Source organism: Asparagus officinalis, chromosome 7, assembly GCF_001876935.1.
Source record: "Asparagus officinalis chromosome 7, Aspof.V1, whole genome shotgun sequence".
NCBI classification, from domain to species: domain Eukaryota; kingdom Viridiplantae; phylum Streptophyta; class Magnoliopsida; order Asparagales; family Asparagaceae; genus Asparagus; species Asparagus officinalis.
Genome location: NC_033800.1, coordinates 66,679,281 through 66,693,444, shown reverse-complemented (window position 1 = coordinate 66,693,444; position 14,164 = coordinate 66,679,281).

The window sequence follows — 14,164 nt, the reverse complement described above, 5'->3', positions numbered from 1 at the left end:
AAATTCGGGCTTGATACAACCCGATATGTTGCTGAGCTTGAAGTCGCTTGTCATCTAAGGCTTCAAGTTCCTGAAGGCACAGTTGATGTTTCTCTTCCTCTATCATTCCGGTTGCGATAGCGACTCTCAGGGAAGGGATCTAAATTTCTAAAGGTAACACAACTTCGTAACAATATACTAAAGAGAATGGCGTAGCTTTCGTAGGGTCCTCACCGTTGTGCGGTAGGCTCACAGACATTCGCCAAGTCTTTCATCCCAATCGCATCGGCTCTTAGAAACAAACTTTTTGAGAAGCTTCACAATGGTCTTGTTAAAAGCTTCTGTAAGGCCATTTGCTGGCGGATAATATGCTGTAGAGGCAACGCTTTGGATTCTAAACTTATCACAAAATCTCTAAAATCCCAGGCTGACAAATTGTGTCCCGTTGTCGTGAACTATTCGTCTCAGGACTCCAAAACGGTAGATGACGTGATGTTTGATGAATTTAATCACGTTCGAAGTCTTGACGTCTTTCAACAGGATTGCCTCTGCCCATTTGGAAAAGTAATCGGTTACAGCCAAAATGAACCATTTTCCTTTGGAAGTCGGAGGCGAGATTGGTCCCACGACATCCATACCCCACATTTCAAATGGCCAAAATGCAGATGTGGGATGTAAGTTCCCTAACGCTTGATGGATAAAGTCACCATGAATTTGACATGCATGACAACGTTTAGCATGGTCGACTACGTCTGAGAACATCTTTGGCCAATAATAGCCAATTCGTCGGAGGCGATCTCCCAACTTAGCTCCGGGTTAATGAGCTCTGCACATTCCGTCGTGAGCCTCCTTGAGAGCCTCCTTTGCTTCTTTTCGAGAAATACATCGAAGCAAAACTCCATCATGTGATTTACGATACAATATTTAGGAAATCGTGTCGTAATAGAATCGGAGGGCCTTTCGTTTGATAGCAGCTGCTTCCTTAGGATTATCGGGCAAAATTCCGTACAAGACATAGTGGATGTACAGGAATTACCAATCCCTAGATTCAAGCTCCATGGAGGTTGTGGAGACTTCTCCTACTGTTGTTTTGTCTTAACTTTCCTCTATAGGAAGCTTAGAACAGTATAGCTCGCGTCCTGTGACAGGAATCATTGTTTCAGCCCCAGGTGGCAATGCTAATGAAGTTTCCAACGAGGCTAAAGCATCTGCATAAGTATTCTGAGCATGTGGAATATATCCAATGAAGAATCCTTCGAACTTCTTAGCTTGCTTTAGCACTGCGAAATAGTATGAGATCAGATCTTCATGACGTACTTCGTATTCCCCTCGGACTTGATTTACGATGAGCTGAGAGTCACCGTAAGCCTCGAGATGCCGAATATTAAGCTCTTCAGCAAATTGCATCCCTAATATCAGAGCATTATACTCGACTACATTGTTGGTGCAGGGCTCGATCAGGGAAAACCCCCTTGGGATCACTTGACCGTTTGGAGAGATGAATACTACTCCTACTCCCGCGGTAATTGCTCTATGAGGATTTGCTCTGGATGCACCGTCAAAGAATAATCTCCACATTTGCATAGCTTCTTGAGTGACGCAAGCTTCAGCGACTTCGTCGGGCAATTCTTCATACAACTTAGATGTTCTTGACACCGGGTGATCATCTAAGAATTCTACCAACGCTTGACCCTTGACCGCTTTTTGGGGTATAAATTGCATGTCATATTATGACAAGAGGATGGCCCACTTTGCGAGCCGATAATTTAGAGATGATGGTTTCGTTATCAGAACTCTCAAAGGATTTACCTTAGATATGACGTGAATTGTTTGTCCTACCAGATAATATCGCATCTTTTGGACTACGAATACTAAAGCGAGATATTCTTTTTTGACTAGATTATACCGATGTTCGGCTCCCATCATGATCCTGCTTAAGTAGTAGATGACTTGCTCTTTCTCTTGATCGTTGTTCTGAGCTAATAAGGCTCCAAGAGAATGGTCCATGGTGCTTACGTATAACAGGAATAGTTTTTCCGATATTAGGGCCACAAGAACCGGCGGTTAGGTGAGATATCTCTTAATCTCCTCGAATGCTCTTTAGCAGTCTCCATCCCAAACAAAGGACACTCCTTTCTTCATAAGCTTAGAGAAAGGTTGCTAGCGTCCTGAGAGATTAGATATGAATCTCCGGATGTAGGCTAATCTTCCTTACAAACCCCTAAGTTCTTTGAGATTCTTCGGAGGTGGCATGTCTTGGATAGCAAGAATTTTCTCTGGATCAAGAGAAATTCCCTTGGATGTGACAATAAATCCCAGGAATTTTCCACTTAATACCCTAAGGAATGATTTTGTCGGGTTCATCTTCAGCTGATGTGCATGCATGATATCAAACATTATCTTCAGGTCTGTAAGATGATCACCTTTGTGTTAACTTTTCACTGCTATATCATCGACATAGCATTCAATCTTCTTACGCATATGTTCGTGAAAGATGGTGTTTATTGCACGTTGATAAGTTGCACCTATATTTTTTAAGCCGAAGGGCATCATGTTAGACCCTAGAGGGGGGTGATTAGGGTCTTATGCTAATCTAATCCGATTAAATGCCAATTAAAACTAATTAATAAATATATTCTTGCAAGATAGATATACAAAGAGTTATGTGCAAGAATATGCAATATAAACAATGAGATATATCCTATATGATGAAATATATATACTTCTCTCGGTGTACAAGTGTATTACAAGTGAATCCTCACAATTAGGCTCAATACAAAGTGTTTGTTCTCTACAATGAATGAGAACGAATTATAAGCTCACTCTCTAAGTTACACAATCCCACAACCCAATTATACTATGAATGTAAATACAATAAGCTCAAATGGTTGTGTGTATAAACATAGAGAAAATAAAATCAACTAAACTCAATATGAATACTAGCTTAATAAAATGATAATCAAACAATATGAAATATAAAGCTAGATTGAGTTTAGAAAACTTCTCAATAGATGACAAGAGATGGAGGGAGAATAGTTGATTGCTCAAACTCTAATAGATGATCTCCTCAAGCTCTTGTGGAATTGAATTCTCAAACTCAAACACCCAATTGCTTAAAAGCTTCTAAACAAACTTAAACCCTTGTTTAAAACTCTTTAAACTTGTTTAAAATATTTCTTGAGTTTTCTTAGAAGTATGAGGGCATGGGGTATATATAGGCTCATGAAACAAGTCCAAAAACCAAGAAAAACACCTCCAAAACATTAAAATAAACAAAAAACAGAACTAGCCGTTACTGTAGCAACGGTCGGATGCTACAGTACTTCGGTCGACCGGTACGGTCGACCGAGAGGCATATGCAAAGCTGAGAAACGTCCAGAGACATTTTCGGTCGACCGGTCCGGTCGATCGGAGTTACTGTAGCAGTGCGCAGCTATTTTGTAAAATCAATTTAAAATAGTAAATGAACTCTAAAAATTATAAAATTTTGTGGGAATGTTCTAGACATATATAATAACATGTTAGAGAAAGAATATCTGAAAAATATTTTCCCAGTGGAGAGAAATAAATATTTGAACACAAATTTATAGTTTCTGAAAAACTGTTAACATATACGATTTTGTAAAATCAATTGGCATAGTAAATCAACTCCAAAAATAGTAAAAACTGGAGGAAAGTTTCTAAACATGTAGATAAACATGTCAGAGAAAGAATTTTTCAAATATCACTTCCTATTTGTGAAAACTCATCAGTTTTGTAAAACATGCACGAACATGTGCACGAACGAAAACGTGAATTTGTAAATTCCATTAAACATAACAAATCAATTCCAAACTTGATGAAACTTTGAGAAATATTTGCAAATGATATTTTGAACATGTTACAAAAAGAATTTTCCAATTTGCATTTCCCAATTGTGAAATCTCATTATTTTGCAAAAGTATTCAAAACATGAAAAACCCAAAACCATGCATGTATATATATAACTATATATATACATAGAAACCAAATACGTGTGTGTATATGATATTGAGCTTACACACATAATATAACACCTAAACTAAAGTTCCAAGCAATGATCTTGATCTTCATTGTGGCTCAACTTGGTACACGTTGCGGATGAAGCTTGAACTTGATCTTTAACTTGAATTGTATATTGCTTCACCGACATTCCGCCAACCTCCTTTGGATATGATCGTTGAAGCTCTATTCCATCCATCCTCCAACAACGTTATTTGTCTTCAATACATAAGAATGTACAAACACTAGACAAACAAAATTAGTAGTAAATTGTTTGTTAAACATCATCAAAACAAAGAGGCCAACAATCTCCCCCTTTTTGATGACAAATAATTTACAAAAGAGATATATATGCATGAAAGCAATAAGTATATAAATTAGAATTATCATGCATATAAACAAGAAAGAATATACTCACAATATTTCTCCCCCTTTGACAACATCAAAAAGGGGACAAATGTATGAAGAGAGCGAAAGCTCCCCCTATCAATAAGCATAGGTGAGTATAAAACAAATATAGGGAATAGCTTCCCCTATCAAAAAGCCATATGAAATATAAACAATAAAAGATCATGGCAAACATGTGAGCAAGTATAAATAATATGCCAAAAATCACTCACATTCAAGAGATAATGAGAACATATATTAATATATCATTGAAAAAATGTGTCTCAAAACATAAACATAAAGATCATGTATAGATTATGAAATCAAAAGTAGGGAAACATGAAAATCATGCAAAAAGTTTTCAAATGAAAACGAATCAACCAAATGAAATCATAAATCAAAATTTAAATCATAAAATCAAACCATCATTGATTTTCAAAAATCAAGAGAGGCAATCATATCTAGCTCTTGAGCTAGTAACAACCCATATAAATGTTTTTAGCATCCGGTAAACAATGTTTGGGAATAAACACCCAATAAGAATTATGAAAACAAAAGAATTTGACCAATAAAAGGAATTGTTTTCATGAAAGTTTAAAATACATTTTTCAAAACCAAGAAAGTGGAAGAATAAGAATACTACAATTCTTGGTTTAAAATTTAAATTTGTTTTGGTACCCAAGAACTCTTGGTACCAAAAGATTTAGGGACATGACCCCTATCATTAAAGCTCAAAGCCTTAGGGTTATGAACCCTCTTAGGCACATATGGTGCACTAACATGGTCAAAACAATATTCATTCAAATGACCCTTCCGATTGCAATTTGTGCAATGAAAGAGATCCATTTGTTTTTGTGGACCATTAGCTCGTGCACGGGAATCATTTGCAAATAAAGATTTTCTTTTAAATTTATTTTGCAAATGAGAAACATTCTTAAACAATGGTCTATTTGGAACATATTGCAATTTAGAAGCTTTTTGTTTATCAAAACAAAATTTAGCAAGATGTCCAAACCTACCACAAACATCACATTTAAAAACATGTGGTCTACTAGATACATTTGGAAAACGTGATTTTCTTTTCAAATCAAAACAATATTCGGCCAAATGACCAAAACGACTACAATGATCACACTTGAACACACTAGCATGCTTATGATGAACTTTGTGAGAATGAGCATGTGAATTTGTAAGTGTACAAGATGATGAAGCTATATGAGATGCACAAGGAGCATTAGAATTCTTATGTTTGTGTGCATCATAGCAAAACTTAGCTAAATGACCTTGACGGCCGCATATAGAACACTTATAAGTTTTGCTATACATGTGTGCATAATGAGTGGATGATCTTGATTTAGCACACATATCCATAAGCTTCTTATGATTATTAATGCATGTTTTCAAAGTTGAATCTAAAGATGAAATACTTTTGTTCATAAGATTCAAGTCTTCATTCTTAGGCACATATGCATTTTTAGAAGTAGAACATAAATAGTTATTTATAAAGGAAGCAACATTATTTTGTATGTTCTCTACTTCTAAATTGGCATTATCTTTTTCATGAGTTAACTTGGCAAAGTTTGAAAGCAAAGAATCATGATCCAATTTTAATTTTTTATTATTTTCTTTAAGGATCATATTTTCATTAGAAATAGTTTCAAACTTAGAAGTTAAGGACTCATGACCGGATTTCAAAATTTCATGCTTACTTTGTAAATTAATAAAATCATTTTGCAATTTGTTAAAGGCATGCAATAATTTTTCACTAGCACAAGCAAGTTCATCATTAGGTAAATCATTAGTAGATTTGAACTCGCAAACCTTACTAGGGATATCGCCTAGTGGCCGTGTGCATGATGCTCCACATGAACTTGAAGCGAGATCCTCCAAAGCTTGTCGGATCGCCTCCAAGTCTCCTTGATGTGCTTCAATAAATTTCCATAAGGTGTAAGCACTATCAAAAGAATCAAACTTATTAGACATAAATGAATCAAATGCATTTAATAAAAATTCTAACATAAGCTTGTTCATAATAAACATCTTTTTATCATGTTTGCTCCACTTGGATTTCTCCAACGTGGGCACAATATAAGCACAATCAATGATTTCCCATAAATCGATATTTTTAGATTGAACAAATATTTTGAATCTAAAACACCATTGAGCATAAGGAGAAACATTGAATTTAGGAGCAACACTAGAATCATAGTCTAAACAAGATACATCATTCATATCCATAATTCGTAAAAATATGCAAGCAAGATGCAAATGCAATCAAAACAAGATTAGCACAATAAAATAACTTGGATCTTTAACTCAAGGCGATTAGACCTTAAATCAAAGAGCACCAAGCTCTGATACCAATTGTTAGACCCTAGAGGGGGTGATTAGGGTCTTATGCTAATCTAATCTGATTAAATGCCAATTAAAACTAGATATACAAAGAGTTATGTGCAAGAATATGCAATATAAACAATGAGATATATTCTATATGATGAATTATATATATATGCAAGGATATATAAACTAACACAAGGGGTAAACAATATGAACTAGATAGTGGATCATATAAATAATGAGACAATGGCGAAATGAGCAATGAGCATAAATAAGAATAAACGCAAAAGCACATTCAAACACACAATATGATCACGGAGTTCGGACCTTCCGTCCTATGTCTCCGCTCCCCACTCTCGGGGAGAAATCCACTATCACAACCGGGTTTTCTACGCTCACCCGAATAACATTTACACCTCACAGTGTCGGTTTTCAACGCTCACCGAACAACGTCACTTCTCACACTCGGTTTTCTAGTTCACCGAAAACTTCACAACACACTCGGTTTTCTAGCTCACCGAAAACCTTACACCACTCACAATGTAACAAATATAAATTTATTCTCTACAATAGATGAGAACTCAATTAAGCACAAACTCAATGTTACAATCTCTCACAACCCTAATATACTATGTATGCAAATACAATAAGCTCAAGTGGGTGTGTGTAACAATGAGATAATATAATCAAATCTAAACTCAATATAAAAACTAGCTTTAAAGAATGATAATCAAATAACAAAGCAAATGTAAAGCTAGATAGAGTTTAGAAAACTTCTCTAATAGATGACAAGATGGAGAGATGGAGATTGGAGCCCAAACAAGAAGATGATCTCCTCCACTTGTGAAAACAATCTTCAAACCAAACAAACACTAAAACACACTTAAACCCTTGTTTAAAACTCTTTAAACTTGTTTAAAACATTTCTTGAGTGCACTTAGAAGTATGAGGGCATGGAGTATATATAGGCTCATGAAACAAGCCCAAAAACCTAAGAAAAACACCTCCAAAACATTAAAATAAACAAAAAACAGAACTAGCTGTTACTGTAGCAACGGTATATAAACATGTTTTTGAGACTTTTAAAAATGTGTTAAAAATAACAAATGAAGTCCAAAAAATATGAAACTTTGGGAAAAGTATATAAACATGTAAGTGAACATGTTATAACAAGAATTTTCCAAATTGCATTTCCCATTTGTGAAAAATCATCATTTTGCAAAATAGTCCAAAACATGAAAATATGAGATTGAATTTTGATGTTTTGACATAAACCAACTTTTAAAACTTTGTGAAATGTTTTTATAGACTTAGTAAAACATGTATAAACTGATATTAAAGTCTACAAACTAAGAATATAATATTTTCACAAATACAATAGAAAATGAAACCTATGAGTATTTATATGAAAATATATTTGTTTCATATCTAAGTAGATAAACCAAATCACAATAATAAATATGAAACATGTAATTTCATATTTATAAACATGAAAACTAAAACTTGTTTTGTATATATATGTGACTACATATATATACAAGGAAACCAATAAAATGTGTGTGTATAGATAATTGAGCTTAGAGTACTTAACACACATAATATAAAACCTAAACTAAGTTACCCAAGCTTGATCTTGATCTTCATTGAGCTTGACTTGATCTTTGAACTTGATCTTTAACTTGAATTTTATATTGCTTCACCGACATTCCGCCAACCTCCTTTGGATATGATCGTTGAAGCTCTATTCCATCCATCCTCCAACAACGTTGTTTGACTACAATACATAAGAATGTACAAACACTAGATAAACAACATTAGTAGTAAATTGTTTGTTAAACATCATCAAAACAAAGAGGCCAACACATCACTGTGTAGCAATACACCCCCAATGGTGTTCTGAATGCTGTATGCTTTTCGTCTTCATGATACATTTTGATTTGATTATATCCAGAGAATCCGTCCATGAAAGACATCCTTTCATATCCACAGGCATTGTCAATCATGACATCAGTGATGGGAAGAGGGAACTCGTCTTTTGAATAAGCTGCGTTAAGGTCACGAAAGTCGATGCATATCCTGACCTTACCGTTCTTCTTGGAAACTGGGACAATGTTGGCTACCCAGATCAGGCGTTGTTCCTCTCTAACAAAACCCGAGTCTATAAGCTTTTTAACCTCTGACTCAATTTCTTCCATGAGCTCTGGATGAAACCGGCATTATTGTTGTTTGACGGGTTTTGCATTCGGATCGATGTTGAGACAATGTGTGGCTACGTTTGGGTCAAGGCCAGGCATATCTTCATAATTCCAAGCGAAGATATCTATATACTCTCGGATGAGAGATATAAGGTCATCTTTCTCGAATGATGATAGGCTTTCACTTATGAAGATAAGCTTAGGGTCGGATTCATCTCCCATATTGACCTGGATCACTTTATCTTCAGTAGGTGGTTCGCGCTGTTTGAAGTGCATATCCCATAAGATGTTAAGACGTTTAATCCAGGGATCATTAGCTGATTCGATTAACTCTTCGTCACCCCCTGCGCCTTTATCTGGATGACTAGTTGAAACTATGTTCACAGTTAAACTTTTAAAGAAAGGTCCGACAATGACGTCGGATTCCCATGAGGATGTCCCGGATGAATGGTCCTAACGCAGATAATTACTGGTTTCATTTTCCGAGATAGAGGGAGTTATCATGTAGCCTACACCTCTTCTAGTTTTTTGATAGTAATCCGGAGGTTTTCCTTCGGGGGTGAGAGACATTCGAATCGGCATTCGTCTTCCTTTTCCAAAGTTTAAACCCGGTTTTTCATTAAAATTATATCTCATTCGCTTCATTAGATGTATAAAATTGGGTTCATGGTAATGGAATTGAGGAATTCCATCATCTTCCTTTGAACTTCCTCGTTTGAGTTGTTCAAGTTTGACTTTACCAAAATAGATCGGCTTCTGCCCTTTCCTTTTGGACGGGACTTTGAAGAAAGCTTTTTGTGCGTCTTCTACTTCTTCATCTGAAGTAAAGGATGATTTAATCAGCAATGTGAGGGGTGCCTCTGCACACAATGTGTGCCATGGGTTGGTACCTGTATTACGATTATTCTTTATTTGTTCATTTTTAGAGAAAATATCAGACAAGTACGCCAAAATAAAATCTTCGTTAATGCACCACTCGCCCTCACTCGGTACATTATTATTGTTCTCAACCTGACCCATTACATTTAGATTCGTTAATGCACCACTCGCCCTCACTCGGTACATTATTATTGTTCTCAACCTGACCCATTACATTTAGATTCAACTCCCATGGACAATCTTCTTCAGGGTACATTATTATTGTTCTCAACCTGACCCATTACATTTAGATTCAACTCCCATGGACAATCTTCTTCAGGGTCTAGCTCGATGTTGGCTTCATTACCACTATCAACATCTTCTTGCTCTTGTGATTATGAATAGAAGACAGAATCTGTGTGGAAGTTTTCCACTCCTCTGAAAGGGTACTTTTCTACAATTAGGGTTTGAACTTCTCCTTCATCATTAGCATACTTCATGACCTGATGTAGGGTTAATGGGACAATGCAGTTTGCATGGATCCATGGTCGTCCTAGTAATAAATTGTAGGAAGTGTATGTGTCTATAATGTAACATGTCACCTCGGACTTGAGGTCTCCGATTTGACACCTGAGTTTGATCTTCCCCAGGCGCCAAGTGCTATTAGCGTTGAACCCAAAGATGGTAGTCTGAGTGGTGTTCAGCCGATGCATGGAAATCCCTAAGACCTGCATGACCCTGTAAGGCATAATGCTGAGTGCTGAGCCCTGATCAACTTGAACACGGCTAATTTCTGATGACCTGATGTACCCTGTGTAGTACTAAGGTCTATCATGTTTGTGTTTCACTTGCATATCTTCCTGAGTGAATGATATGTACGGAAGACTTCTTGCTGCTTGTAGGCATTGCAGGCAAGATTGATCTTCGGAAGCTTCAGGGATTGGAGCGACTTGTGTAGTAAAGCTCTCCGTATTCTTTAATTCTTCAATTAGAGCTTCCTTGGTGGTTTTGGACAACCTCAGGAGCTCATATAGGATAATCCTAGCCGGTATGTTGGCCAGTTGCGTCATGGCATTAAATCAGAAAGGAGTGCTCGATTCTTCGACTTCCTGCAGAAGGTTCCTATTATACCAGGTTTCCTTCTATTTCCCTTTGTCAATTGACTTTTGTGGAACAGAACCCCCAGCATCTTGGTGTGGTTGAAAGTACCCTAGAGGGGGGGTGAATAGGGCTTTTCAATAATTAATATGCAATTAACTATTTTTCAACAAACCACACACAAAAGTGAAATGCAATGACAATAAAAAGAGAGTAGGTTTAGAGATAGTTAGCCAATAGATGACACGCGGTATGTTCATGAGGTTCGGCCCGCCTGACCTACGTCCCCGCTCCCCACTCTCGAGGAGGAATCCACTACACACCCGGTTTGGAAGCCGGAACTTCTTCTACACAATGATCTCTACCGAGATCTCACAACCTCACTTTCAATAGAACAAGAAAAACTCTCACACAAATTCCTTATGACAAGGATCAAGTGAGGACAACTGAAGCTCAAAGGATTGTTGTGTGGAAGTGATGAAAACAAAGGACTTTTAGAAAATGAGAGATTGAAAATTTAAGCTCAAATCACTTAGAAAATAGAACTTAGGATTTTTCTCTTGCTTGCATTAGTTCTGAAAAGAGGAGAGGGTTTAAGTATATATAGAGCCTCAAAACCCTAGCCCAAATATTTACCAAAAGAGAAAATCCCGAAAAAGGCTGCCAGAAAAAAGCCGTTATAAGTCGACTTGCTACAGTGATAAGTCGACTTGTAACTAGCCGTTACAGTCATTTTTTCAGCCTATAAGTCGACTTATAAAATACGTAAGTCGACTTAGTGTAAGTCGACTTAACAGGTTATGCAAGTCGACTTGGCAGAGAGATTTTTGGACATTCCATAGGAGTTTATAAGTCGACTTATAAAATACGTAAGTCGACTTAGTGTAAGTCGACTTAACAGGTTATGCAAGTCGACTTGGCAGAGAGATTTTTGGACATTCCAGAGGAGTTTATAAGTCGACTTAACAATTCATATAAGTCGAAGAGGAGTTTATAAGTCGACTTAACAGTTCATATAAGTAGACTTAACAAAGAGATTTTGCATATTCTGGAGCAGTTCATAAGTCGACTTATCAGTCTGATAAGTCGACTTATGAACATGCACAGACACTGTGCATGTCCAAAAATTCGACTTAAAACATAGATAAAAAAACTCAAATAAATTCTAAAAAATGTGAAACTTTAGGAAAAGTTTATAACTATGTTTTGTGATATATTGAAAAAGAAATTTTGAGAATTACTTAATAATCATAGAAAATGTTGTTTTTCCAAAAAGGTTCAAAAACAATAGTTTGTATGGAAAGTGTATGTGTGAATCCAATGAGCTTTAGATGTAACCAACTTAATAACTTGCCTACATTAAGCACTAGAGAGAAGTAAAATACAAATATCTCACATATATGAATATTGATGTCTTGGACTTGATATTTGCTTTCATTTTTGATGAAGCCTCTTGTACGTGTTGTGCTCTTGATAGCTTTGCTTCATCGTATTGCCTCCACCTCCTTTAGATATTATCGTTATAGCTCGTATTCCATCCAATCCTCCATTAAAAGGTGCTAATGATATAAAATCTACAATATAGCTCAATAAACAATTAGCACCAATAATGGTGTTTGTAAATCATCATCAAAACAAAGGGCCTAACAGTGGTTCCTCAGCTTCTTGGGCAGGCTGGTCATAGTCTTTCAAATAAATCTTTCCTGACCGGGTGCCAGGATTGCCTCCTGTGTATGCTACCAGGACGATTCTCTCTTCCTCTGAGTCGGTGAGAGGTTTGAGATGATCATCATTCTCGTTTACGGAGGGGATAATCATGTTGGATGATTTAGCATTGCTTCCTTTCTTCTTAGACGAGGTGTTCGTTCATTGTTGGTCTCCAACCACGTCGGGGTGGACCCACATGATCTCCCCTTTTATGGTAGTGAGGGGTACCAACCTCCTGTCCTTCTGACTCTATAAGTCAGTATTTTTCAGGTGTATTTCCCCTTTGGGAATGGGAATGACGCCATCTGCAGCCGCCATAGGGGGAAATCACCGAACTGGACTGCTATCAAGTTAGTAGATACAGTCTTCTGCTCTAGCTTCAGGGTAAGCACGTTAGCATTTACCAGGTTTTGTAAGATGTCTTTGAAGATATTATATTTTCTGGTAGGATGTCCTAAGAACCTATGATAACGATAGTAATTGGGGTCATCCATCTTCCCTGTTTCATCTGGTTTTCTGATCTCAGGGAGCTGCAATTTGTTGTTCTTCCGAAGTAGTTGGAATATGGTGTCCACATGTTCTTCTTTGAATGAGTATTGCTTGGACGCTCTCGATTGGCTCGAGGTTTTGCCCTGCTTAGCCGGTGATGCACGTGTGTTGGTGTCGATAGCCAAAGTCTCTTTTTCCTTGGAGCGTGGAGCATTGTGCTGTAGCGTTGTTGCTACGGCTTAGGTTAGGAAATTTCTTCAGCCTTGACTCGAGCAACAATTTCTTTGGCTTGTTCTCCTTGCGAAACCAATTTTCTCTAGGAGCGACATTCCGCCACTCCCATCTGAGCGAGGAGCTGGGTCTGCAAGTTGTGCTTGTAAGTTTCAACTAAGGTCGATTGGGTCATACCTGACGGGCATCGCAATGCCATGCTGTGGAATTTTTCCACATAAGTCTTGATGAACTCTCCTTTCCTCTGCTTGGTAGCGAGAAGAGTTGGGACTGAAACTTCCGTTTCGTCCTCGAAGAACCTGGCTAAGAAAAGCCTTTCCAAATCTACATATTTTTGAATAGATCCAGTAGGTAGTTTCATAAACCACTTGAAGGCAACTCCTTTAAGAGTGCAGATGAACAAATAGGTTAGGATGGCGTCATTCGCTATCACATCTCTAGTCTGTGACTTAAAGTAGTAGATGTGTTGGTTCGGTGATCCTGTACCGTCGAAAGGTTGTAGGGTTGGAGCCTTAAACTTCGGCGGATAGGGAGCTGTGTCCCATTCAGTAGGATAAGGCCGTATTACTCCTTCCTAGCGAAGCTCGTTTCTGTTGGTGATTGCGTTAAGGCAGGCTTCTATCTCATCCACTTTAGAGGACTGAGGGTGTAGTTCTCTTTCCATCTCCTTCTCGTTTTCAGAAGAAGATTCTATGTTTTGAGCTTCGCGATCCGAATGCTCAAGCGCTTTCTGCTTTTCCATGGAGATTGTCCTCCGGGAGGACTCCGGTCTTTGTCCTTTTTCAGCAAGGAGCTGGGCCAATATATCCTTTATTTTGAGAAGTGTCTCCTGTTACGCCTGGAGCATGACATGGTGTTCGTCA